The 27,500-nt window shown below is 35.9% G+C and overlaps 1 long non-coding RNA gene across 2 annotated transcripts; it reads right to left on the bottom strand.

The window, feature by feature from the left end:
• Window positions 1–16,761: 16,761 nt before the first annotated feature.
• Window positions 16,762–26,022, bottom strand: LOC115230982. Of its 2 annotated transcripts, XR_004997612.1 has the most exons (4): window positions 25,894–26,022; window positions 23,788–23,866; window positions 18,797–18,867; window positions 16,762–17,229 (listed from the first exon to the last, which is right to left on the bottom strand). It is a non-coding gene; the product is annotated as an uncharacterized LOC115230982 (long non-coding RNA). The 2 variants fall into 2 exon arrangements; XR_003883475.2 differs by lacking the exons at window positions 23,788–23,866; window positions 25,894–26,022 and adding an exon at window positions 21,374–21,413.
• Window positions 26,023–27,500: the final 1,478 nt, after the last annotated feature.

The raw sequence follows: 27,500 nt of genomic DNA, 5'->3' as shown, positions 1-27,500 counted from the left end.
TAGTTTACTCGTTTCATGCTACTTCATTTAATTAAACAATGTAAATATTACGTCAGTTTTAAAATGTAGAGCACGCTTCAGCCACATATGGACATTTTAAATTAAATCGACAATATTCATTTTTATACTTATTCCATTTTCCAACATTACAAAGAGGGTAGATATATAGACAGAGAGATGAATCTATCTATCTATCTATCTATCTATCTATCTATCTATCTATCTATCTATCTATCTATCTATCTCTCTCTCTCTCTCTCTCTATCTCTCTATCTATCTATCTATCTATCTTTCTATATACCTATATATATATATATAATATATATATATATATATATATATATATATATATATATATTATATATATATATATATATATATATATATATAATAATATATATATAATTAGTGAATGGAATAAAGGATATGTAATCTTTGTAACTCTGAGCTTTTCCACATATTGTTCGCCAGAGGCCGTTTGGTAAACGGGCTTTTACAGACTGCTTTTCGATGTCCCCATTGGCGGCGTCATACGTTTCTTACATATAAATGATACCTAAGACAATTAACACCTTGATATCCTAATAAAAGGAAATAAATTTTGAAAAAATTTTTTTTGAAAAAAATCTCTGAACAATTTTTGCAAGGGGAAATTACTCCCCTTGGGCGATTGGTCGGTTTTTAGAAGCAAGGGCAGGAGTTATATACCCCTCTGATTTTTGGCGATGTTAATTTAGATAAGCAGGCCACTGACGGACACACGAACACAGAATTATTTCAGCCGCCTGACCGGCTATTTTCAGCAGTGCTCACTATCTCGCGCCCCACGCATACACAGGCTAGCATACACACACATGCATGTAGGTAGGTAGTGTCTCGCACCTAAATAATACACCCTGAATTCTTAAAATATTCAGAGCTTTAATTTTGGTTACACAGAATATCTTCACACCCCTTGTTTTCATTAATTCCTCACCTACTAGATTTGACCGCGGCCTGACCTTGATTTATTCCAACGGACCTTTTTGTCGGCCTCCACCAACCCCCCGATTTCAACGTATATTGAGAAACAGTTTGCCCCAATACATGGGCTCTTAAGGAGCGTTATTGTTCGAATTGCTTGCTGCGCCTTTGTTTTTGTTTGGACATCGTAATTCCTGGATTTTCCTGAAGAGAAAGCTGCAATATGGTATCCTTATTCAATCAGAATTTGGAAAATTGTGGCCTTTGAAACATGTGTAGAATGTAATAAAAGGAATTCTGTACAGTCTTCGTTCAACTCCATTTCTTCCATTCACTAATTATATTAAACTTCAATTACCCGCACAAACGCACGGTTGCAACACCCTATGGTCATAACTCCAACCATGTTTTTTCTGCTGTGATTTTTGCTACCCAGGTATCGGTTAAACTTTTAAATAATCTGTAACAAGATAATTCATCTTTCCATTTCAACAAAAATATATATATATATATATATATATATATATATATATATAATTTCGGTGCCCCAGCATGGCCACAGCTCGTGAGATGAAACTAGATAAAATAAAAATAAAATAATATATATATATTATATATATATATATATATATATATATATATATATATATATATATATATATAATAATAAATATTAGGGAATAAATCCAAATTTACAGGGAAAAAAATCAGATTTAGGATTAAATCCAATTTTATAGTAAAATATTATAAAATATTATAAAATATTATAAAATATTATTTATAATATAGGAGCTAATTGTTGTTATTTATGCTCTAATGAGTTTAAAGAAATTTTATTTTATAAGTATGATAATTTACTTAATACTGGTGAAGAGCGCAAAATAAAATGCAGACACAAGTTACTTTACCTATATAATAAGTTTCATGATAAATAGCAATAATAGTTCCCTTTTAGGTTACTTTAGTTTAGTTTAAATTAGTTTAGATAATATATTTTTGGTTATGTTGTCTAGGCTTTAATTATAGTTAGTCTTTATTGATATTTCTTTGTTTTAATTAGTTCATTTTTAATGTATATTAATTTAACAGTTTATGGTACGTTAAAACTTTAATAATTTATATTAGATTTTTTTATTTTTTTATTTTTATTTTTATTTTATTTTATTATGTATTTTTATTTTGCATTTGTTATATGTATTGGAGGATATATTTATATGTTTTGGGTGTTATTTAGTGGTGTTTTTATTGAGTTTTGTATGTATGTGTGAATGTTTAAGATCCCTTTGTATTTTGTTTTTTATTGTATGTTGAATTGACAGATTTTATTTGGGTATTGTCTTTTATAATAAAGTACACACACCCATAACAAATATAAGTGCCCACTTCATTCGTTGTACTTGGGATTGCATGTGAGCCTCAGCATATGCACCTAACGGCCACTCCCGCCCCACATGGATAAATAAACACATACATCCCCAAAAATGGGAGTAATCCCATTCACACCAATTATATGTATACAATTATACACACTAGAATAATATATAACTAACCCAAATATACAGAACATACTAATAATCACCAACTAACCACCATCATAAATGAAACCCACACCCATACAATGACAAAACTCCCCCCCATACCCTATTTACACCCACATAGTAATCCCAATATATTCATCCATACATGGACGCAAGTGCGTGAAGCACATGCACATAATTAGTACGTACAACCCCTAATACACACTAATATATACGTATCAAGCTCGACCTCCACAGCGATACGTTTACACCCACTCACACCCAGATGGGTGAATTGCACAACCAGTGAATGCTCACACACACGGGCGCGATTACATTGTTGCATATATCGAGCCAAAATAGTATGCATATGTACATGTGAGGGGTACACGCAAATGAAGTGAGCGTGTACCCCCTGCATTTATACCCGTGCGTGAATATACACATGGAGACTACCACATAGGTACAAATTGTTTAGAAATGGGAGCCCCATCACTACACTTAATGTATACTCTCACCCATCCGCACGGATGTGTAAGTGTATCTCCGGTGTATATGTTGAGGCTTATATGTAGCGTTGTGGAAGGGAACGTCGTTTAAATTGTGAATGAATAGGTGGAGTTGGGAATTGTAACCGGGTGGTGGACTAGCGTTGCTTGGAATTGTGAATGGATTAGTGTGGTAGTGAGGTATGCATCGAGAATAGTTATGGGTTACTGTAAGTTGTTTGTTAGAGCTGCTAGGGTGAGCTAAAGCTCATAAATGTATATAATGATTTTCATGGTAGTTTTTATAGAATCCATTCATAATAAATTTTTTTAAGTAGCGTTGGTTTGCTACGTGATATAGTTTTTAGTTCCATTTATTATATTTCTCCATTCATATTTTGAATGACGTTTACTTTCTATGGCGCGTATTCTTTTTTTACATAAGTTATTTCTATGGTAACGTAATTTTTGTTTGGTTTTTTAACGGCTAAGAATTTAATTTCACTTCATAATTTGTAACTGAATTGTAAGTATGTATTTGATTTATCCTTATGTCATATTGTTATTTTTGATATTCTGGTTAATTACGATGTATTTAATGTTGTTTTCATAGGAGTGTTTATGTATATGAGATTGGTTGTGAGTTTTTAGTTGTATAATTAATTTATTTATCTGTATGAGTGTGGGTGTGTAAATATTGTTGTATATATCGAGTTTAGTGAGTATGTATATGCGTATATGTGAGGGAGTATATGTATCTGTTGTGTGTGTGTGTTTTGCGTGTGTGTGTGTTTGTGTGTGAATGTGTATTTGGGTTTGTTATTTAGGTTTTGGGATGTATGTGTTAATTTGTCTGTGTGGGAGGGAGTGGGTTTTGGTGTATTTTGAGGTTTATAAGTTAGTATAGGTTTGTGTATAAGTCTTGGGTCTGTGGTTTACGTGTGTGTATTTGTGTGTGAATGTTTAGGTTAGGGGGATTGCTATATAAGTTTGTTATAGGGTTTAGCAAAGGGAGATTTTATCGTTATATGCTTTTATGAGTTTTGGTTTATCATGGTTTTTTTTAGGTAATTCGTGGTAATTTGTCTATTTTCGATGTTGGTTATTTTTTTACATTGTTTCATTCATAATTTTTGAGTGGTGTTCGTTTTGCCACGTGCATAACCGGGTGGTGGACTAGCGTTGCTTGGAATGTGAATGGAATAGTGTAGTAGTGAGGTAGGCATAGAGAATGGGATTGGGTTACTGCAAGTTGTTTGTTAGAGCTGCTAAGCTGAGTTAAAGCTCATAAATGTATTTAATGATTTTTGTGGGTGTGTAAGTATTGTTGTATATGTCGAGTTTAGTGAGTATGTATATGCGTATATGTGAGGGAGTATATGTATCTGTTGTGTGTGCGTGTTTTGCGTGTGTGTGTGTGTTTGTGTGTGAATGTGTATATGGGTTTGTTATTTAGGTTTTGGGATGTATGTGTTAATTTGTCTGTGTGGGGAGGGAGTGGGTTTTGGTGTATATTGAGGTTTATAAGTTAGTATAGGTATGTGTATAAGTCGTGGGTCTGTGGTTTACGTGTGTGTATTTGTGTGTGAATGTTTAGGTTAGGGGGATTACTATATAGGTTTGTTTTAGAATTTAGCAAAGGGAGATTTTATCGTTATATGTTTTTAAGAGTTTTGTTTTATCATGGTTTTTTTTAGGGAATTCGTGGTAATTTGTCTATATTTTCGATATGGATTATATATAGGTTATATATGGATTATATACTTATATTTTTTCATTTATACTTTAATTATTTAAAATTATTATTTTTATATTTTAAAATTTTGATTTTTTAGATTGGAAGTCCACCTGAAGATTGTCGATCAAGACAAGAAACGATTGTAGTGGCGGTTTTTTTGACTATTTATTAAAATTTTATGTATTGATTAAGTCTTTCCTTGTTTGCTTTGCAAAATAGTGGTTTTGTCTCTAATAATATTTTATATATATATATGTATATATATATATATATATATAATTAATCAATATAGGGTGGCAAAAAAAATTTTGTAGAATTCCTTTTGCCACCAGCGGCCTAGTGGGAAAAAATTAAATAGTCACAGACCATTTTTAAGTTCAACATCAACAATCAAGGAACGGCCATAATAGGCCATTCACCCACTAGAAATAACAGCCAAAGCTTCAACCGCAAATAAAGATTAATTCCGTAAACAGGAGAAAATTTAAAAAACATTTACCCTGTAATTTCTTGTACGATGTACCGTTTCATCTGCTGTTTAATGGTAAACTAACCTGATTAAATTAAATCAAGCCAATCTTCCATAGGCCCTCAGATTCTTCAGCAAGAAATAGCCAAGTCGGAACAGATATTTTCACGAGGCATTTCCGACCCTGCCAAGGCAATATCTGACCTAAAATTTTCAAATCGTCGCACTCGCGCCAAATTTATCGGCAGCAAATAAATATAAGCCGCCGATTCCATTACGGAATTAACCAGAAAATCCATAATTAATCAATATAGGGTGGCAAAAAAAATTTTGTAGAATTCCTTTTGCCACCAGCGGCCTAGTGGGAAAAAATTAAATAGTCACAGACCATTTTTAAGTTCAACATCAACAATCAAGGAACGGCCATAATAGGCCATTCACCCACTAGAAATAACAGCCAAAGCTTCAACCGCAAATAAAGATTAATTCCGTAAACAGGAGAAAATTTAAAAAACATTTACCCTGTAATTTCTTGTACGATGTACCGTTTCATCTGCTGTTTAATGGTAAACTAACCTGATTAAATTAAATCAAGCCAATCTTCCATAGGCCCTCAGATTCTTCAGCAAGAAATAGCCAAGTCGGAACAGATATTTTCACGAGGCATTTCCGACCCTGCCAAGGCAATATCTGACCTAAAATTTTCAAATCGTCGCACTCGCGCCAAATTTATCGGCAGCAAATAAATATAAGCCGCCGATTCCATTACGGAATTAACAGAAAATCCATAATTAATCAATATAGGGTGGCAAAAAAAATTTTGTAGAATTCCTTTTGCCACCAGCGACCTAGTGGGAAAAAATTAAATAGTCACAGACCATTTTTAAGTTCAACATCAACAATCAAGGAACGGCCATAATAGGCCATTCACCCACTAGAAATAACAGCCAAGCTTCAACCGCAAATAAAGATTAATTCCGTAAACAGTGCGACGATTTGAAAATTTTAGGTCAGATATTGCCTTGGCAGGGTCGGAAATGCCTCGTGAAAATATCTGTTCCGACTTGGCTATTTCTTGCTGAAGAATCTGAGGGCCTATGGAAGATTGGCTTGATTTAATTTAATCAGGTTAGTTTACCATTAAACAGCAGATGAAACGGTACATCGTACAAGAAATTACAGGGTAAATGTTTTTTAAAATTTTCTCCTGTTTACGGAATTAATCTTTATTTGCGGTTGAAGCTTTGGCTGTTATTTCTAGTGGGTGAATGGCCTATTATGGTCGTTCCTTGATTGTTGATATATATATATATATATATATATATATATATGAGAGAAATGCTGGACATAACAAGCATCGGATGTGGCAGGCAAGAAAGATGTTTGCGCTGGTATAGTCATGTTCTCCGGATGGATGAGAAGAGATGTGCGAAAAAGTGCCACTCCCAAACAGTTGAAGGAATCCGGGGTAGAGGTAGACCCAGGAAGACATGGAATGAGGTGATTAAGCATGACCTTCGAGCGTTGGGCCTCACAGAGGCAATGACGAAAGACCGAGACATCTGGAGATATGCTGTAACTGCGATGACCCGACAAATAACGTGAGGCTGTTTCCTGCAGCAGCTTCACATAACAGCCCCAACCCATCGGAAATACCTTGGATCGCAGGACGGCCTGCTGTGGTTACCTTGGATCGTGGGGTGACCTGCTGTGCTTGAGGAGACCTATTGAGTCAAGTACATCAACATCAAATGGAAATTGTAGTTCTGATACCCGCGCCAATGGCACTTTCAAAACACCATCTCAACGTGACTGATGCCACCGCCGTCTTGACTGGCTTCCGTGCTGGGGGCACATAAAAAACACCATTCGATCGTGGCCGTTGCCAGCCTCCTGGCTTCCCAGACCCCGGTCGAACCGTCCAACCCATGCTAGCATGGAAAACGGACGTTAAACGATGATGATATATATATTTATATACATATATATATATATATATATACACACATACATTTCTGTGTGTATGTATGTGGTATGTATGTACGTACGTACGTATGTATGTATTATGTATGTATGTATGTACGTGTATGTGTGTATGTATGTACGTACGTAAATATGTACGTATGTATGTATGTATATATGTGTGTATGTATATATGTATTATGCATGTATTACGTATGTATGTATGTATGTATGTATGTACGTATGTACGTCTGTATATACGTATGTATGTACGTATGTATGTATGTATGTGTGTGTGTGTGCGTGCGTGTATAGTGGCTTTGTGTGTATGTCTGTCGTTTACGTTTATCTCCATGTGACTTAGCGGTTCGCTATAAGAGGCCAATAAAATCTACCAGACAGAAGTAAGAAATAACTTGTGTCAATTTCTTAGATTACAATTCTTCAATGCGGTGCCCCAGCGTGGCCGCAGTCTAGTAACTGAAAAATGTGAAAAAAACTACAAAATTCCTCAGTAACACCTTAAGCTAAGGGACGTAACTCTTGTACCTCCCACTGTGGCTTCAACTGCTAGAAATAGCAGCCAAAATGGTTTTAAGCCAGATCCCAATGCTGGATCGTCAAGAACCAAATGTAGAGCAGAGTTTCAATCCTGGGATCATCCTGATTCCAAAAAGGTAGAATATGTCTATGTAGACTGAGGGACAGGGGTCACAGGCACATGGGAATTTCGCTTTTATTAATGTGGCGAGCTGGCAGAAACGTTAGCACGCCGGGCGAAATGCTTAGCAGTATTTCGTCTGCCGTTACGTTCTGGGTTCAAATTCCGCCGAGGTCGACTTTGCCTTTCATCCTTTCGGGGCCCATTAAATAAGTACCAGTTACGCACTGGGCTCGATATAATCGACTTAATATGTTTGTCTGTCCTTGCTTGTTCCCTCTGTGTTTAGCCCCTTGTGGGTACTAAAGAAATAGGTATTTCGTCTGCCGTTACGTTCTGAGTTCAAATTCCTTTCATCCTTTCAGGGTCGATAAATTAAGTACCAGTTACGCACTGGGCTCGATATAATCGACTTAATCCGCTTTTCTGTCCTTGTTTGTCCCGTCTGTGTTTAGCCTCTTGTGGGCAGTAAAGAAATAGGTATTTCGTCTGCCGTTACATTCTGGTTTCAAATTCCACCGATGTCGACTTTGCCTTTCATCCTTCCGAGGTCCATAAAATATGTACCAGTTATGCACTGGGGTCGATATAAACGACTTAATCCGTTTGTCTGTCCTTGTTTGTCTCCTCTGTGTTTAGCCCCTTGTGGGTAGTAAAGAAATAGGTATTTCGTCTGCCGTTACGTTCTGAGTTCAAATTCCGCCGAGGTCGACTTTGCCTTTCATCCTTTCGGATGTTATAATATAACACATTCACCGGTATATATATATATATATATATATATATAATATATATATATATATATATATATATATATAGAGAGAGAGAGAGAGAGAGAGAGAGATTGCAAGACGCAACGAAAATTTTAGGACAATAAAAATAAGAAAAAAGTGGGAATTTTACCGGTGAGTGTTTTACATAATAAGGCACAAAACGAAAAGGATTCTCTCCAGAAACAACAGAATTATTGAACTTAAGTATTACAACAACCAAAAAATAGAAATACATTTTCTTATGCGAATATAGTGTTGCGTTGACAATTTCAATTCAAAGTTTTTATTCATTCTGCAAATCTTGTTCGTTGATCCCATGCTAAAAACGTCCTAACAGACATTGGTTTGAGTTTTACCTGTAGGGGTGAAAATGATAAAATTGTCTTTGCTCCCCACTCTGGAACCCCAGCATATGTCTTTGTAAAAAAACAACCCTTCTCTAATTGCAAAGCAGTAACTTTGAAAGTCTGATCTTGGTACTTATCAATGGACATCGCAAGAGACTGACGTATTGGAAATTGAAGTCGTTTGAATTCGATGCGAATATTTGAAGGTATTAAACTTAAGTGAGGCATAAATATATCTTCACCTTTTCCAAAGACAAAAATTATTGTGGCTTCTATGATATTTCTCGTTAATTTCTTCACAACAATTCTTGTACCACTGCACAGCTTCGGTTGGGAAAAGGTCTGCAGAGACATGATTGGAGCGCTCATTTTCAATCGAAGGCAACGAGGGGGAGCTCGTTGTGGATCCAGTGAGTTTAAGAACTCAACCAGATAATCGGCAATTCCCATGTCTTCAACAACAGAGTTTACAGATTTGTGGCGAACTGGCAGAATCGTTAGCACGCCGGGCGAAATGCTTTGCGGTATTTCGTTTGTCGTTACGTTGTGAGTTCGGGGACGTAAACATACCAGCATCAGTTGTCAAGCGATGTTGGGGGGACAAACACAGACACACACATATACATATACATATACGACAGGCTTCTTTCAGTTTCCGTCTGGTCTGGGGATCGAAACCGCGAGTCCGCTGCCCTAACCACTGGGCCATTGCGTCTCCACACACACACACATATATATATATATAATATATATATATATATATATATATATAATATATATATATATATATATATATATATATATATATATATATATATATAAATGTATATATATATATATATATATATATATATATACACACACACACATATATATATATATATATATACACATATCGTACGCTTCTTTCACTGACCGTCTCTGAAACCCACAAACAGGTATTTGGTTATAGCAAAAAAAAACCGGAAAAAAAATCTCTCTAGGTGTCACGCAGTGGAACTGAACCTGAAATCTCTTTCACACAGTCACACCTATATCTATAAAGCTTGTCTATGTGTGTGTATAGACAGATAATTCGACTGAATGTTAAGGTGTCGGACGATGTCAGGCAGAGAGATTATGACGTCATAAGGAAAAATTGATTTAAAATGAGTGTTAGTCATTTTCACCTCTTTTCTTCTTCTCTCTCTCTCTCTCTCTCTCACCCCAAACCTTTCTTCACTCAGTCTTTCTTTTCCGTAACCCTCCCCTTCTCACTCTATCTCGCTCTCGCTCACTTTCTCTCTTTCTTTCCCCCTCTCTCTCTTTCTCTTCGTTTATGTCTGTGCTTACGTAGGCTTGTGTTGTTGCCTGCTACTTATGTAGGACCTCAGAAATGTAGGAATATACACATTCTCGTCTTTATGCCTGTCTGTCTGTCTATCTATCTATCTATCTATCTATCTATCTATCTATCTATCTATCTATCTATCTATCTATCTATCTATCTATCTATCTATCTATCTATCTATCTATCTATCTATCTGTCTATCTATCTATCTATCTATCTATTGTATATATACATATATGTGAGCGAGTAGAGAGAGAGAGAGAGTGAGAGAGTGAAAGAGAGAGAGAGAGAGAAATATAACTCTAGATACAGGTACATATAAATGCTGTCATCAGCATGGCCGTAGCTCTGGGCTGAAACTTTAACATATATATATATATATAATATATATATATATAAAGATAATAATAATAATAATAATAATAATGATAATAATAATATAATAATAATGATGATGATGATAATAATAAAATAATAATAATAATAATAATAATGATAATAATAACAACAACATTGAAAAATACCTTAGGAATGTGAACTCAGGTTTCAAATTCCCCCAAGACACCTGAAGAAGGCTGGAGGGTATATCAGCCGAAATGTTGTGTTAACAACAAACCAGATGAGGACAAATATCCGTCAAATGTAAATGATGTAAATAATGGAGAGTACGTAGTTGATTCTAAGAAAAGTGAGCCAAGCTTGTTTAATCAAGAAGATTTGAATGATTTAGTAAAAGACCTACCATTGTCAAAGGAGAAGGCAGAAGTTTTGGGATCCAGACTACAGCAACGGAATCTCCAACAGTAAGGTGCGAAAATTTCTATTTTCCATTCTCGCCATGAAGGCTTATCTGTCTTTTTCAAGCAAGAAAATAATGCTTGTTTCTGCACTAACGTTAATGCACTTATGCAAAAACTACGACAAGTGTATGTGACTAACGAATGGAGAATGTTTAAAGACTCGAGTAAGGTTAGCCTCGAAGCTGTGCTGTTACATAATGGTAATGAAAAACCTTCCATTCCTGTGGGTCATGCTATCGGTATGGAAGAAACTTATGAATCGATGGAACTCATTCTGAAAGGAGTTAATTACTCAGTTCATAAGTGAAATATTTCTGGTGATTTAAAGATGATTTTCCTCCTCCTAGGACTGCAGCTGGAATACATAAAAAATATGCACTTCTTGTATTTTTGGAACAGTCGTGATGACAGCAACCATTGCACTGTAAAAGACTGCTCTAAAAGAGATGAGCGCATAATTGGTCCCTACAATGTGCAGCATGTGCCGCTGGTAAACCCAGAAAAAAATCTTCCTTCCATACCTTCACATCAAACTTGCCTTGTAAAAGCAACGCCACACGATGCAACTTAGCGGTTCGGCAAAAGACACCGATAGAATGAGTACTAGGCTTACAAAGAATAAGTCCTGGGGTAGATTTGCTCGACTAAAGGTGGTGCACCAGCATGGCCGCAGTCAAACGACTGAAACAAGTGAGAGATTAAAAGAGCAAATAGTGCCAAAAGTGTATATTCTTTAATTAAGGGAGATAACTAAAAAATAACATCTTAGTCATATAAAACCGACGTGACAGTTTCGAATTGAAACGGGCTCGTTTTTCGCTTGCGAAGGGGACACGAGCATTGGCGCACCAACAGACACACATACGCATGCAAGCTTCTGCTGATACCTTTAACAAATAAACATTGACTAGCTTATATTTTACATTTAATTACACGCCACAACTATATAAAGTAATAACAATATCTAGTACAAACCTTTGGACTTGATCAGGTGATTATTTTGTTTTAGATAGTATATATGCGTGTGTGGGTATATACACCTATATATGTATGTATTTATGTATGTATGTATGTACGTATGTATGTATATATATATATATATATATATATATATATATATATATATATATATATATATGGAATTGTATCTTTGTGGTACCAGTGACGGTGGCACACAAGAAAACCACCCGAACGTGGCCGTAGCCAGTACCGCATCGACTGGCCTCCGTGCTGTGGGCACAACAAACACCATCCGATCGTGGCCGTTCGCCAGCCTCATCTTGCACCTGTGTCGGTGGCACATAAAAACACCATCCGAAGACCCGGCGACGTAGTCAGTCCACCTGTGCATACCTTCCTTCTTATGACACTTGTGAAGACCTGTTGAGGCAAGTGTGTGACACTTGTGAAGACCTGTTGAGGCAGAGGCAAGTGTGTGACACTTTGTGAAGACCTGTTGAGGCAGAGGCAAGTGTGTGACACTTGTGAAGACCTGTTGAGGCAAGTGAAAATCAAACCAAATCAAAATAGATGAACATCAATGGAATTTGTATCTTTGTGGTACCAGTATCGGTGGCACACAAGAAAACCATCCGAACGTGGCTGTAGCCAGTACCGCATCGACTGGCCTCCGTGCTGTGGGCACATAACAAACGCCATCCGATCGTGGCCGTTCGCCAGCCTCATCTGGCACCTGTCCGAAGACCCGGCAAGACTAGTCAGGCCATAGCCCGTGGCCCCTTCCTGGGATGTAGTCAGTCCACCTGTGCATACCTTCCATCTTATGACACTTGTGAAGTCCTGTTGAGGCAAGTGCTAATCTAATCAAATCAAATGACACTTGTGAAGACCTGTTGAGGCAAGTGATAATCATAATCATAATCAAATCAAATCAAAACAAATCAAAATAGATGAACATCAATGGAATTTGTATCTTTGTGGTACCAATGCCGGTGGCACACAAGAAAACCATCCGAACGTGGTGGTAGCCAGTACCACATCGACTGGCCTCCGTGCTGTGGGCACGTAACAAACACCATCCGATCGTGGCCGTTCGCCAGCCTCATCTGGCACCTGTGTTGGTGGCACATAAAAACACCATCCAAAGACCCGGCAAGACTAGTCAGGCCATAACCCGTGGCCCCTACCTGGGACGTAGTCAGTCCACCTGTGCATACCTTCCTTCTTATGACACTTGTGAAGACCTGTTGAGGCAAGTGAAAATCAAACCAAATCAAAATAGATGAACATCAATGGAATTTGTATCTTTATGGTACCAGTGCCGGTGGCACACAAGAAAACCATCCGAACGTGGCCGTAGCCAGTACCGCATCGACTGGCCTCCGTGCTGTGGGCACGTAACAAACACCATCCGATCGTGGCCGTTCGCCAGCCTCATCTGGCACTTGTGTCGGTGGCACATAAAAACACCATCCGAGCGTGGCCGTCTGCCAGCCTCGTCTGGCACCTGTGTCGGTGGCACATAAAAAACACCATTTGAGCGTGGCCGTTCGCCAGCCTCGTCTGGCACCTGTGTCGGTGGCACATAAAATCACCCACTACACTCTCGGAGTGGTTGGCGTTAGGAAGGGCATCCAGCTGTAGAAACACTGCCAGATATGACTGGCCTGGTGCAGCCTTCGGGCTCCCCAGACTCCAGTTGAACCGTCCAACCCATGCTAGCATGGAAAGCGGACGTTAAATGATGATGATGATGATGATGATGATATATATATATATATATATATAAAGATAGATAGATATAGATATATATAATGATAGATATAGACATATATAAAGGTATATATATATATATTATATATATATATATATATATAAAGATATATATACTATATATATATATAAAGATATATATACATATATATATATATATAAAGATATATACATATATAATATATAAAGATATATATATATATATATCATATATATATATATATATAAAGATATATACATATATATATATATATATAATATAAAGATATATATACATATATATATATATAAAGATATATATACATATACATATATATATATAAAGATATATATATATATAATATATAAAGATATATATACATATACATATATATAAAGATATATATACATATACATATATATATATATATATATATATATACATACATATATATATACATACATATATATATACATACATATATATATACATACATACATATATATATACATACATATATATATACATATATATATATATTACATATATATATATATATGTATATACATATATGGTTGTATGCTGGGGCACCGACTTTTGTCGAGTAAATCGACCAGAGGACCTATTCTTTCTAAACCTAGTACTTATTCTATCGGTCTCCTTTGCCGAACCGCTAAGTTACAGGGACGTAAACACACCAGCATTGGTTGTGGAACTATGCTGGGCGGACAAACACAGACACAGAAACATACATACATACATACATATATATATATATATATATATATATATATATATTCATATATACGACGGGCTTCCTTCTGTTTCCGTGTACAAAATCCACTGACAAAGCTTTGGTCGGTCCGAGGCTATGGTAGAAAACATTTGCCCATGGTGCCATGTAGTGGGATTGAACCTGGAATCATGTGGTTGGTAAGCGAGCTACTTCCCCTACAGACACTCCTGTTTGTTAACCTGACAACAAGTTGAAGGTGAGCTCTGACTGGTTGTATGCAAATGAGTTCATTAATGGGATCCGGAACACTCGTGGCTGGGTCACATGAGACGATGCGACCACCTTGGGTATGGGTGGACTGTGCTCAAACACCCACCCGTCCTATCACCCACACATATAGATACATGCAAAGACGCACACTCGTAGCTATTTATGCTTTAAAAATGTTGACCATAAAACTGTGACGTTCTGAAGAAAGTGTATGAGTGTGTGTGTGTGTGCTTTCATTTCTGCTTCGCTGAATTTGTGAAAGAGCGACGGGAACTTGTTGACATCGATGACAATTTTCGTATATTGCCTCTTTTTTTTTTCTTTTGTCAGTCATTGAATTGTGGCCATGCTGGGTTACCGCCTTGCAGGATTTTAGTCGAACCAATTGACCTCATTAAAGTAATTTTTTCAGCCTGGTAAGTATCCGCTCAGTTTATATATATATATACATACACAGTCCTTAAATCGTAGTCTTCGTTTCTGCTGGGGGCTCTCTCCATACAGAAGTTTAGCATATAGCATCTGTTTAAGGATCCTCTGATCATTAACCTAAAGAAAATGTCCAGTCCATCATTATTCTCTGTGCTTTTATAATTTGACAAATTCAACCTCTCTTCTCTGGGCAACATATTTTCCTTTTGATGCTTTTAAAATATGAAAATTACTTTGACAGTCATTGACCAAAACAAGACGAATATCTCCGTCAGTAAAGGAATTTGTCTGGGGTCACCAAAGTTTGAAGAAGTTACTCTTTTAGTTTTATAAAGTCACTAAAAGTCTTACGTTTTCTCAATTTATAGAAAACTAACACTTTTATAAATGAGTTTATTGCTACGCATTAAATGTTAAAACTAAATTTTCTCCAGCTGGTCTATATAAACAGTAACCTATAGCTTTGGACAGCTTTATTTTTTTGTTGTGTATTACATTGCATATAATGTGTGAAAAGCATTTCTCCCCCAGTTATCCAAGAAAAAAATCAGAAACTTATGTTATCAATTTATTTGGAATAATTTTGTACAAAGTTTGATACAAAATAATTTTGTTGTGTCTGGGGAGAGTCATTCTCTTTTAGTGCCTTATTATTTAACACACTCACCGGTAAAATTTCGGTTTGCTTTAAAAGTAATTATCAATTTCTGAATAAAGTTTATTTTATCTAATTTAAATATCTTGATTATTTAATTTAAAAACAATCAGGTTTGTTCACTTCTATCACAAAAGAATCCAATAAAAAGTGGAGAATACTTATGAGTCTTCTTTCCAATTCCACAAAAGTCTGCTCGGTAGAGCTTCCTGTCACATCTTATAATGTACATAAAGGTCTCATGTATTTTACTTATTTAATCTTGGTCTCTGCTGTAAGAACTTGAAATCTAATTTCAATTAAAATAACATGTAATAACAGTGGAGTAATATGAAGGTAAATATTGTAGGGAAGAATTGTACTCTTCCTTTATCTGAAGTTATTTAAAAAGAGGGAGACACTGTGGCTTTTCCACAATCACATGCAATTAAAACAACAAATGTTGTGTCATTATTTTATTATCTCACAATTTTTCAGCACAGCTATTGTTTAATTATAATTTTTTGGATTTATTTTCATATGTATAATAGTGAAGTTTTATTTTACTGACGAAAATTGCAGTCATTAGTAAATAACGAAGGTCATAAAGTAAGAATATAAAATTAAAATATTGTATATTGCACTCAAACCCCCTGAATTTTTATTCAACCACCGCCACTTTGGAGAGGCCTGTCTTAAACCACAACAGGACAAAGTGAGATATATCCTTAGATACATCATGTATTATATAGAAATACTATCTCTATAGGATATATAAAGGAAAAAGACATCAATATATATATCCAGGCATTCTACTCTCAGCTAAAATGAAGGTAGATAACTATCAATATAGGAGAAGATATTAAAGCTGTCTATATAACAATATAGGGATGGGATTAGATAGATATACAACAGCAACAACAATAAATGAACATTTCAAAGTTTGTCTTTATTTTAAAAGTGAATTTTTAACAAAGGAACAAAACCAGTGATGGGATCACAATGTGGTTGATATACCTGCTAGAATTAGCAGCTAAATTCACACGATATCACTGTACAGAAGGGCATATTGGACGAGATGGTTGCGGGTTCTCTTTGGAAATAGGCATGATGGTCCTGGCTGGAATGCGTTTGATCAAAAGACTCTGTTTGGTCAAGGTTAATCTGAAGCTAAACAACAACAGTTACATGGAAATTCACTTTGCGTCTAATGACAGACATTCCATCGCAGCGAAACATTCAGCTTCTTCAAGAGCTGCACTTAATGTTGCGTGTGTCCGTGTTTCTGGGTCGCAATTTTTGAACCATTCGCGAAGCATCAGGTAGCCTTGTTTTACAGTGTCAATAGACTCATCATCAATTTTCAGTTCAGTTGTATCAACTCCTAAAAAAATCGCTGCAAAAGACACAACAATAAGAAATAAATGCAACAACATTGACAATAACATAAAACGCTGTGTACTGTAGGTTGTTATGAATATAACAAACAAACTTTATCAATAGAGAAGTAAAAAAAGAAATAGCTAAGAAACATGAAAAATATAAGACATTGTTTTCTATTGACAAAAATAACAAAGAGTTTGAATTAAACGAGATTTTTAAAGAAAATTAATTGAAAATTATACTTGAGAAAATATATGGTAAACGAGGGCAGGAAAACTTTTGTGAAGGCAAAAGTATATCAGAACCTCAAGAATTAACATTGACCTCCAACAGTGAAGAAAGCATATGATCCATCCATTTCCTCTGCTCAATATTCTTGAAAGGGCTGTGGGGAAAGAGTCCTCAGGCACCTCCTCCATAGGGTCCTATCAGAAGCATCCATCATTAGACATTCTGCTTGTATTCTATGATGTGAAGAACTAAGACTATGGATATCATCCAACCATTTCTTTCTTGGCCTCCCCCTCGGTATCCTGTTCCATTGGTTTGACTTTGAGAACATGTCCTGTAATTCATTCCTGCAACACCCTGATCACATGTCCGAGGTACCACAGATGTGGAGGAGACGTGGCTCAACCTGGAGAGACTCCCAGATCCTGAACTATAAATCCTATTGAGTAACATTACTCCAAAGACCCTTTAGAGGAATCCCATATATCTGTCTTATTCTGGTAGATTTCAGACCTGGTATTCAAAGGGTCATGAAAGTACTGTCCCTCTGTGCCATCTACTACTTTGCAAAGTTCCCAAGAGGACACTAGAAATCGAATGATCAGTGATTGTCCAACAGTCGATAATTCTAAGTCAAATTCAACCCATTTCAAACTCTCCAATGAACTCCAGGTTCAATCAATTCTACAGAGCCTATTCAGTTATTATTATGTCAGTCTCAATGAGAGATGCCACCTCCAGTTCGGCTTGACTTGTGAATGTTCATTTTCTGGTAAATTCCCTTAAAGGAATTCTCTGTTTTCGCCTGAGGAGAATGATAGGATTTCGCTGTGTCACCTTTATTAAATCTCTTTTTATTGAAGCATTTACAGACATATGTCATGTGGTAAAGTCATTGCAAAATGACAAATCTAAATTGGAATTATCAGCTTCCAACACAATAATCCAATAAATAATGGCTGCAAGAAGAACCAAACTCAAAGTCTTCTGTTTGAAGAAAGATGCTTTGTTTTAGATGTTAACTTTGGTACTTGTCCTTCATTACAATAACCTAACAGTGAACCTAAAGAAAATGTAAAACAAATTCACTCATCTGTTTACCCTTAAACAATATATTTAGTTCCTCTTCCAAAAGATAATATTAAACGCCATTTTATTTTCTAGTTTATCCATTATTACCAACCATGCTAACCTCAGTGGATATTTTATGAAATATCAGGAATATCGTAATAAAAATTGTCATACAGATAACCTATCAATGGGATGAGGAATGTAACTTGTTCTCATTCATTCTGACAAATAAAATAGATGGGTGAAAGTAAATATATAGAGAAATCAAATATACTCACCCACTTGCCACCAATCACTTCCTAACCTCTTAGCCACTCTCAGAAGATCCTCTCCTTCAGAACTGGACTCTCTGAAATAAATATTTCCAAGTTATATAATTATTGTAAAACTTATTTATCTCTATAAATATTCTGTAGTTTATTGTTGTGGGACATTGTTATCATCAGTGGTTGGCTGGTGACCACTAGGGTTTTGCTCAGTATTTTTATACTTTCCATTGTGGGACCAGGTAATAGCTCAATATTTAGGCCCGCAACAAAATAGACTAACTTTCCGAAACTTTGTTTCTCTTTAAAGAGACATCCTACATAATCTAACAATGTTGCAATTATTTATTTAATTATCATTTCATGAGACTGTTTCTTCTCATAGTTCTCTCTCTCCTTTGATATATCTCTGAACCAATCTATGACATGCGACTGTCCTCTGAACTCTAGACTTCACTAACCACCATTCTCCTCATCTTCTGCTAAAGTGCAATATCATCCAATGTGGTCTCCAAAGATCTCGTCACAAATGCATGACACACCACTTCAAGTAAAATAAACATAATACCAGTTCTCTTTGCTGTTGGAAAATCTGAATTTTATCATCCTACATCCCAGATCACCTGGTCATTATCTGGTGCAGGGAATATTTTAAGACTCCTTAATAAAGGTGAGCAATGATCAGTTCTCCACAGATGAAACAAAAAGTGATATCAGGTGTCCTAAAACACTGCACACTTGTACAAAACCCCATTAACTACATACAACTGGACATCTACACATTAATGCAGTGAAGACATCTGAAATGGTACAAAAGGACTGATACTCAAAAATATATAAGAAAGACGGGAATACAAAGTGCGAGCTCCAAATCTTTTATTTTCCAGAATGTTTGGCAATTTATTTCTTTTAACCCATCTTCGTTCTGTGACGTGATCTCAATGCCTTTACTATTATTGCAAAATAGGTAGTTTACCATCGTCGTAATAGTTTTTCAAGTTCCCTTTAAACTTCATCAGGGTTTCTCCTGCTATTTTGACCTTCACTTGTTTCTGCTGACCTTTCACAAATGACGGGTCATTACCCATTTGCATTGAAGCACATTCTTCACCAAGTTCCTCAGTCTACCCAGTTAATCCAGAACTATTTGCATATCCTTTATTTGTTGTTACTATTGTTATGTAATCCATTAATGTCTTCTCGAGTGGTTTTCCTTTGAGCCATTTCTTATCAATCTGCTGATTTAAGTAACATCTCCATAACAATCACAAACCAAATGACTGATTTGTAGAAAACTACAGCAATTCCCGTTTCAAAATGATACCAGTCTATCGAGAAAGTTTTCCTCATGAACTGCATATTGAAATTGTTATAGCAGCTCCTCATCAGATCCTTAATCTTTTCTCATATATAAAACAGGTCCACTGCTTCCATCAACAATTTGTTTGCTAGAGAACCATAAACCAGATCAAATCACACAACATTCAATCCCTTTTATTCTTCTTTCCGTCTTGTATCACATCCTAGATTTAAGACACATGTTCCACCCAGCAGGAATGCCAGAGGATTCCAGTCTTCGAGATACTTTTAGTCCCATATTCATTATTCTGTAGATTTACAGTTGATCTCTTTGTGAATACAACCTTGTAAATCTTGCCATTTATATTCAAGTTGAAATTAGTCTGAACTAATCAATAGGTATTTGATTGCTGGTTTCAATGGACATTTCAAACTGTCTATGAATGGGAATCATTGCTTTTGCTTTGGATCTCTGCATATATCCATCCAGTTCATCTTTATTGTATTTAGCTTTGTTCTCAGTATCTGCAAACAGAATTTCCTGTAGAAGTTAAAGAGGAGCGTTTAATTTTGTTGACAACATGATCATTTTTCTAGTGCTTTTGGAGCAAAATTGTGCCCAAGGACTTTTTAAAGCGGTTGATGTTAGGAAAGGCACATCACCATAGAAAAGCCGGAATGTGTTCCTCATCCAATCAAGGCGGACAGTATTTGTTAATAAGAACTGACATGGATAGGAATCATCTATCCAATCGATCGGAGCATAGACATCAGATGATGAAGGATGAGGGTCATCAGTGTCTATCTTGGAGAGAGAGGGAGAGAGAGAACGGTTGTCTCAACATCAAACCTAATACTTTTACATGGATAAAGACAATGTTTAGGGGATGTAATGATAAATTTATTATCAGTGAAACAAAAAGGCAGGGTGTTCACATAAGGAACACATTTCATTGTAAATCTGTCACATTATGAGAGATATTTGCTTAAATAGCAACAACAGCAATAACCTATCAGTAAACTTAGTAACTACATATTTAGTCCTCCGTTTCAAAATACAGTATTAATTCTATTGTCTTCTAAATTATCCATTTTCCGAACCATGCCAACCCCGTTGGATATTTGTGAAATTCCATTGATATCAAAATGTCTAATAGAATTATTATACAGCTAATATTTCAGATGTAAATTAGGAATGGATCTTGTCCTCAGTCATTCTGATAAACTACAAATGCTCAGGTGAAGGTTAAATTTATAGAAATCCATGAGGTACTGTTATTTGCTACTCACCAACTGGCTGTGATGTTGTCAAGGCATCCTTCACAGAAGTTGGAGTCTTTGAAATGAAATTTTTCAAGCTTTACGTTTTATAGTATAATTTCATTATAGTTATTGATAATCAACACTTTATTATGTGTGGGAAGGGCATACAGCTGTAAAAACTAGTTCGTAGGGATGTGGTTGTGTACCCATGTAAAAGTTATGTTTACTTTGAGGGTAAAAGGTGTAAAATATCAGATGAGGGTACAAGATAATGCTATGAAACTTTCAGACAGACAAGTTTAAGAGAGTTAATGAATGATAGCTGATTAATTATCATGTTAATGCAGCATAAAAACACTAACTATCAATATAGATTGTATAAAATCTGTGTGGAAGAACATGTGACATTTGTTACAATTAATATGGTTGTGTCTCAGCACAGTTGATATTATGGTAGTTCCATGAGAAACCATAGAAAAATGTAACCATTTCCAGTACCGAATACTAATGATGAATTCTTTTCTTGGTCAGATAACAATGACCAGGTTCCATGATCTAATTTCAACAGAACAATCAAGTCGGAAGTAAAACCAAAATGTGGAAGACTGAAAACAGTGACTCTCTTACAACTGAAACCATCTCAAAGCCAACAATTGTCAGTATAACGATGTCTATATGGACAGTAAACGTTATACAAACATCGTAACAAGCGATAATTATATATATATAGTTAGAAAAGTGTTGTAAGTTCAAGTCACACTGGAATCTCATACGTTCATTCCTTTCCATGTATTGCATATGCTAGCATCAATGTTTTGTTCAAATGTGAACATATGTTCTCTGTTCAATATGAATGTTATCAAAATCACTGAACCGGTTTTCACAATCAATATTATTATACTGAGCTAATATGTTATACCAGACAGGAAACTACTGTAACAATCTAAGACAAAGAATTATGATGAGTTACTGGAAGACAGCATCATCATCCTCATCATCAATATTCAAAGTTTGTTTTCCATGCTGGAATGGGTTGGAAATCTTGACAGGATCTGACAAGCCAGACAACTGCACCAGGCCCCAGATGGTTTCTTTTGCATGGTTTCTACTGTAGGATGCTCTTACTGATGCCAACCACCTCACAAAGTGTACGTGGCCCCTTTTTATAAAGCACAAGTACTGGCATATTTAGCCAAAAGACATGTAAGACAAAGACCCCACAGCCAGGAGAGGGGGTATTGCAAATTTCTCTCCCCGCATCCTGATACTTTTGTCATCACATTCCCTTCTCACCTCCTGAAATGTCATCAGCTTCAGTGAACCAAAACATCATAGAATAGTGAGGACCGTCTAATTATATAGAATGTAACACAACTTGATTACTACTTGTGCTATAATTAAATGCTCCCAGAACACACTAGGAAGTGGTTGGTGGAAACTAGGAAAGATGACACCACAAGTTTGAAAGGAACGTTTGATATTGTTGGGGAATTGATGATCATTTCTAATGCTTGTGCGACAATAAAATATACCCAGGACCCTTTATAAAGTGGTTGGGGTTAGAAAGGGTCTACCACCTTAGAAAAGCTGCAATGTTTAAGTGAGATGTTTTCCTCAACAAATGACGGTTGGCAGTTAATTTCAGATACAACTGACTTGGACAGTGATGACCCACATAGTGTATGGGAGCATGGAGAGGAGAGCAGATGAGAAAAGATGAAGATGATATCATTTATTGTATTGAAAACTTTTAACCAGCATCTTTCTTGAAAAGACGGAGAGAAAGAGCATGAGAGAGAGAGAGAGAATGAATGAGTACAAATGAGATGACAAACAGGGCGAATATTCTCCTTAACGGGAGAGAACGGTTCAGGGTTATATTTAATTTTTGTATCTTTCTTTCTGCGAGTGAATGAGTAACAGATGTTTGCATAAAGTACATTTATTGGATATTCATGTTGTTGTAGAAGAACAGAATTTCTTTATAGCTAAGCATTCAAATGAAATGTAGCAGTGGTATCTGTTCTCGGTCATTCTATTGACCAAAAAGCTCAGTAAAAGCTAAAACTTTATAGAAATCAATTATGTAATGTCATTCTATACTCAGCACGTGGCTCTTCTACTGTCTGGACCTCTTTGTCTCCCAAAATTGGCCTTGCTGAAATAAATATTTCCAAGATTATACTTGATTATACTTGTGACCAAATGACAAATTTACTCTATTGTGTCTTCTAATTTGAACATTATTACCAACAGCATTAACCTCAATGGGTATTTCATAAACTCACAGTAAATGATATCTTTAATTCAAATTATTATACAGATAATCGTTAATTAGAAAATAGGAATGAAGCTGTTTCAGTATTCTTTCAAGCACAATATACTCGGGGAAGAAAGAAAACATTATAGAAATTCATTGGGAACTATTATTTTATACTCACCAATTGCCTGAGATGAAACCTCTAATTCCTGACATGTAGCCTCTGTTTGTACCACACATGTCCTCAAAGTTTGGAGCCTCTGTAAAAAATATTTCCAAGTTTTACATTTAAAAATAAACTACTTTATCTTTATTTTTATTAAGCACTACTTGTTATTGTGAGACATTCAATTCCTGTCGGTACTGGTCAAATGTTGACCATTATGGTTTGGTCAATATTTCGTACTTTCTACAGTGGTCTCATGTAATCTCCAAATGTCCACAATAAAACAGACTAACATCCTATATCCACCCTCTCCCTCTCTTTCTTTTTTCACTCTGTCTGTCTGTCTGTATGTCTGTCTCTCTCTCTCTCTCTAAAAACACATTAAATATTCTAACAATGTACCAATTATCTCATTTAATTAACACTTGATAACAGTTTTCTCTTAGCTTTGTCTTTCTCTTTTTGTAACTGTGCCAAATCTATGGCATGGCACTGTCCTCTCATCTCTAGAATTCACTAATCAACATTCCTCTTTGATTAAGTAAAACTGAGCCCATAAAGATGTCCTTTATGTGCATACCCTCCACTCCGCACACAATCTGTCCCCTAAAAAACATCTCCACAAGCCAAATTGCACACATCCTTCCCCAACATGATCCCTAACAAAATATAAAATGTAAGGTGAGGGTACATGATGTTCCTATGACAAAATAAGTTTACATTTCAGACATACAAATGTAAGAGAGTTAATGAATTATAGCTTATTAATTATCATGATAATTGGGTATATATGTGATACAATGGCACTGTGCTTGACGGTGCAATACTAGATCTCAATATAGATTGTATATAATCTGAGTAAAGAACATATAATCAATATGATTGTGTCTCAGCACAGCTAATATTATGGTAGTTCCATGAGCAAACGAAGAAAGATATAACCAAGTCCACTGCCAAATACTAATGATTAATTCATTTCCTGGTCAAATAACAATGACTATCTTTCATTAAATAATTTGAACGCAACGATGTCAGTGTGCACACAAGGCAGAGTGAAGAGGCCTGAGAGAAATGTTAGACATAAGAAGCATCAGATGTGGTGTACAAGAGAGACAACTGCACGTGTATGGTTATGGGTATGGATGAGGAGAGCTGTGGGAAGAAGTGTTGCACCCTAACAGTGGAAGGAACCTGTGGAAAGGGGTGACCCAGGAAGACAGGGCATGACGTGGTGAAACGACCTTCGAACGTTGGGCCTCGCAGAGGCAATGGCAAGAGACAGAAACCTCTGGAAATATGATGTGATTGAGAAGACCCGGCAAGTGAAGTGAGATCACAGCTATAGCCGATACCAGTGTCGCATAACCAGACCCTTTTAGAAGTACCCTTGAATCACAGAGTGATAAGTTGCGCTTAAGAAGAATTTCTGAATCAAGTAAAACCAAAAACCAGAAATCACAAATCAAAATCAAATGAAGATCGAAATCAAAATGCAAATTGTAATTATGGCCGATGCCAGTGCCGCCTGACTGGCACCCGTGCCGGTGGCACGTAATAAGCAACAATCAAACGTTGTTTGTGGCCAGTGCCGCCTGACTGGTTCCCTGTGCCGTTGGCACGTAAAAAGTACCATCTGAATATGGTCAATGCCAGCCCCCACTTCAACTGGCTCCTGTGTCGGTGGCACGTAAAAAGCACCCACCACACTCTCGGGGTGGTTGGCGTTAGGAATGGCATACATATGTGGAAACCTTGCCAGATCACATTGGAGCCTGGCGCAGCCTACTGCCTTGCCATTGAAATCGTCTGACCCATGCTACTATAACAACGGACGTTAAACAATGGTGATGATGATGATGATGAAGATGCGTTCCGTCACCAAATGACAATATTAACTCTATTCGTGTCTTCTAATTTGAACATTATTACCAACAGCATTAACCTCAATGAGTATTTCATAAACTCTCAGCAAATCGATATCTTTAATTCAATTATTATACAGATAATCGTTCAATTGGAAAAGAGGAATGGAAGCTGTTTTCAGTTATTCCTTCAAGCACAATATACTCGGGGGAAGAAAACCTTACAGAAATCAATTGGGAACTATTATTTTATACTCACCTATTACCTGAGATGCAGCCCCTAATTCCTGACATGTAGCCTCTGTTTTTACACGCCTGTCCTCAAACTTTGGAGCCTCTGAAATAAATATTTCCAAGTTTTACATTTAAAAATAAACTTTCTTTATCTTTATTTTTATTAAGCACTACCTTGTTATTGTGAGACATTCAATTCCTGTCGTTACTGGTCAAATGTTGACCATTATGGTTTTGGTCAATATTTCTGTACTTTCTACAGTGGTCCCATGTAATAGCCCAATATGTCCACAATAAAACAGACTAACATTTCTAAATCCACCCTCTCTCTCTCTCTCTCTCTCTCTCTCTCTCTCTCTCTCTCTCTCTCTCTCTCTCTCTCTCTCTCTCTAAAAACACATTAAATATTCTAACAATGTACCAATTATCTCATTTAATTAACACTTGATAACAGTTTTCTCTTAGCTTTGTCTTTCTCTTTTTATAACTGTGCCAAATCTATGGCATGGCACTGTCCTCTCATCTCTAGAATTCACTAATCAACATTCCTCTCTAATTAAGTAAAACTGAGCCCATAAAGACATGTCCTTTATGTGCATACCCTCCACCCCGCACACAATCTGTCCCCTAAAAAACATCTCCACAAGCCAAATTCCATACACCCTTCCCCAACATGATCCCTAACAAGATATAAAATGTAATGTGATGGTACACGATGTCCCTATGACAAAATCAGTTTACAATTCAGGCATACAACTTTAAGAGAGTTAATGAATTATAGCTTATTAATTATCATGATAATTGGGTATATATGTGATACAATGTCACTGTGCCTGACGGTGCAATACTAGATATCAATATAGATTGTATATAATCTGAGTAAAGAACATATAACCTTCATTACAATCAATATGATTGTGTCTCAGCACAGCTAATATTATGGTAGTTCCATGAGCAAACGAAGAAAGATATAACCAAGTCCACTGCCAAATACTAATGATTAATTCATTTCCTGGTCAAATAACAATGACTATCTTTCATTAAATAATTTGAACGCAACAATCAAGACCAAAGGGTGAAACACTCAGAAAACTGTGCCTCTTTTAGCATTAATATCATCTAAAATCTAACAAGAGTGAGAAAAAGAATGACTATATGGATGGTAAATGTTGTTCAAACAATGTAATAAGTGTATATTATATATAGTTACAAACAAGGATTTGTGCATTCAAGTTATATTCAATTTCCGTTTGTATATTTTGTATAAACACCAATAATTTGTTTAAATGCAAACAGATGTTCACGGTTCAATACCAAATTTAACATTTAATAAAATTAAGTTCATGATGAATATTCTTATACAGAGTTAATATTTAATTAGAATTTTCTAATTTGCAACAACAAAATGTATTCTTACCACAGACATTCAGGGTACACAGCCCCAGAAAATACAACATATTACGACAGACATCTGGCTACATAACAACATCAAGAATAACCTATCAGAAAACTTACGAAAGATCTTAGTAGAAAAACAAACAACTATCTTAACTCACGAGTTTACACCTAAAAATAATAATAAATTATAGTTCCCTCTTCCAGAAGACAATATTAACTCTATTGTGGCTTTTA

Source organism: Octopus sinensis, unplaced genomic scaffold (genome assembly GCF_006345805.1).
Source record: "Octopus sinensis unplaced genomic scaffold, ASM634580v1 Contig16953, whole genome shotgun sequence".
Taxonomy (NCBI): Eukaryota; Metazoa; Mollusca; class Cephalopoda; order Octopoda; family Octopodidae; genus Octopus; species Octopus sinensis.
This window is presented reverse-complemented; position numbering and strand designations above follow the sequence as displayed.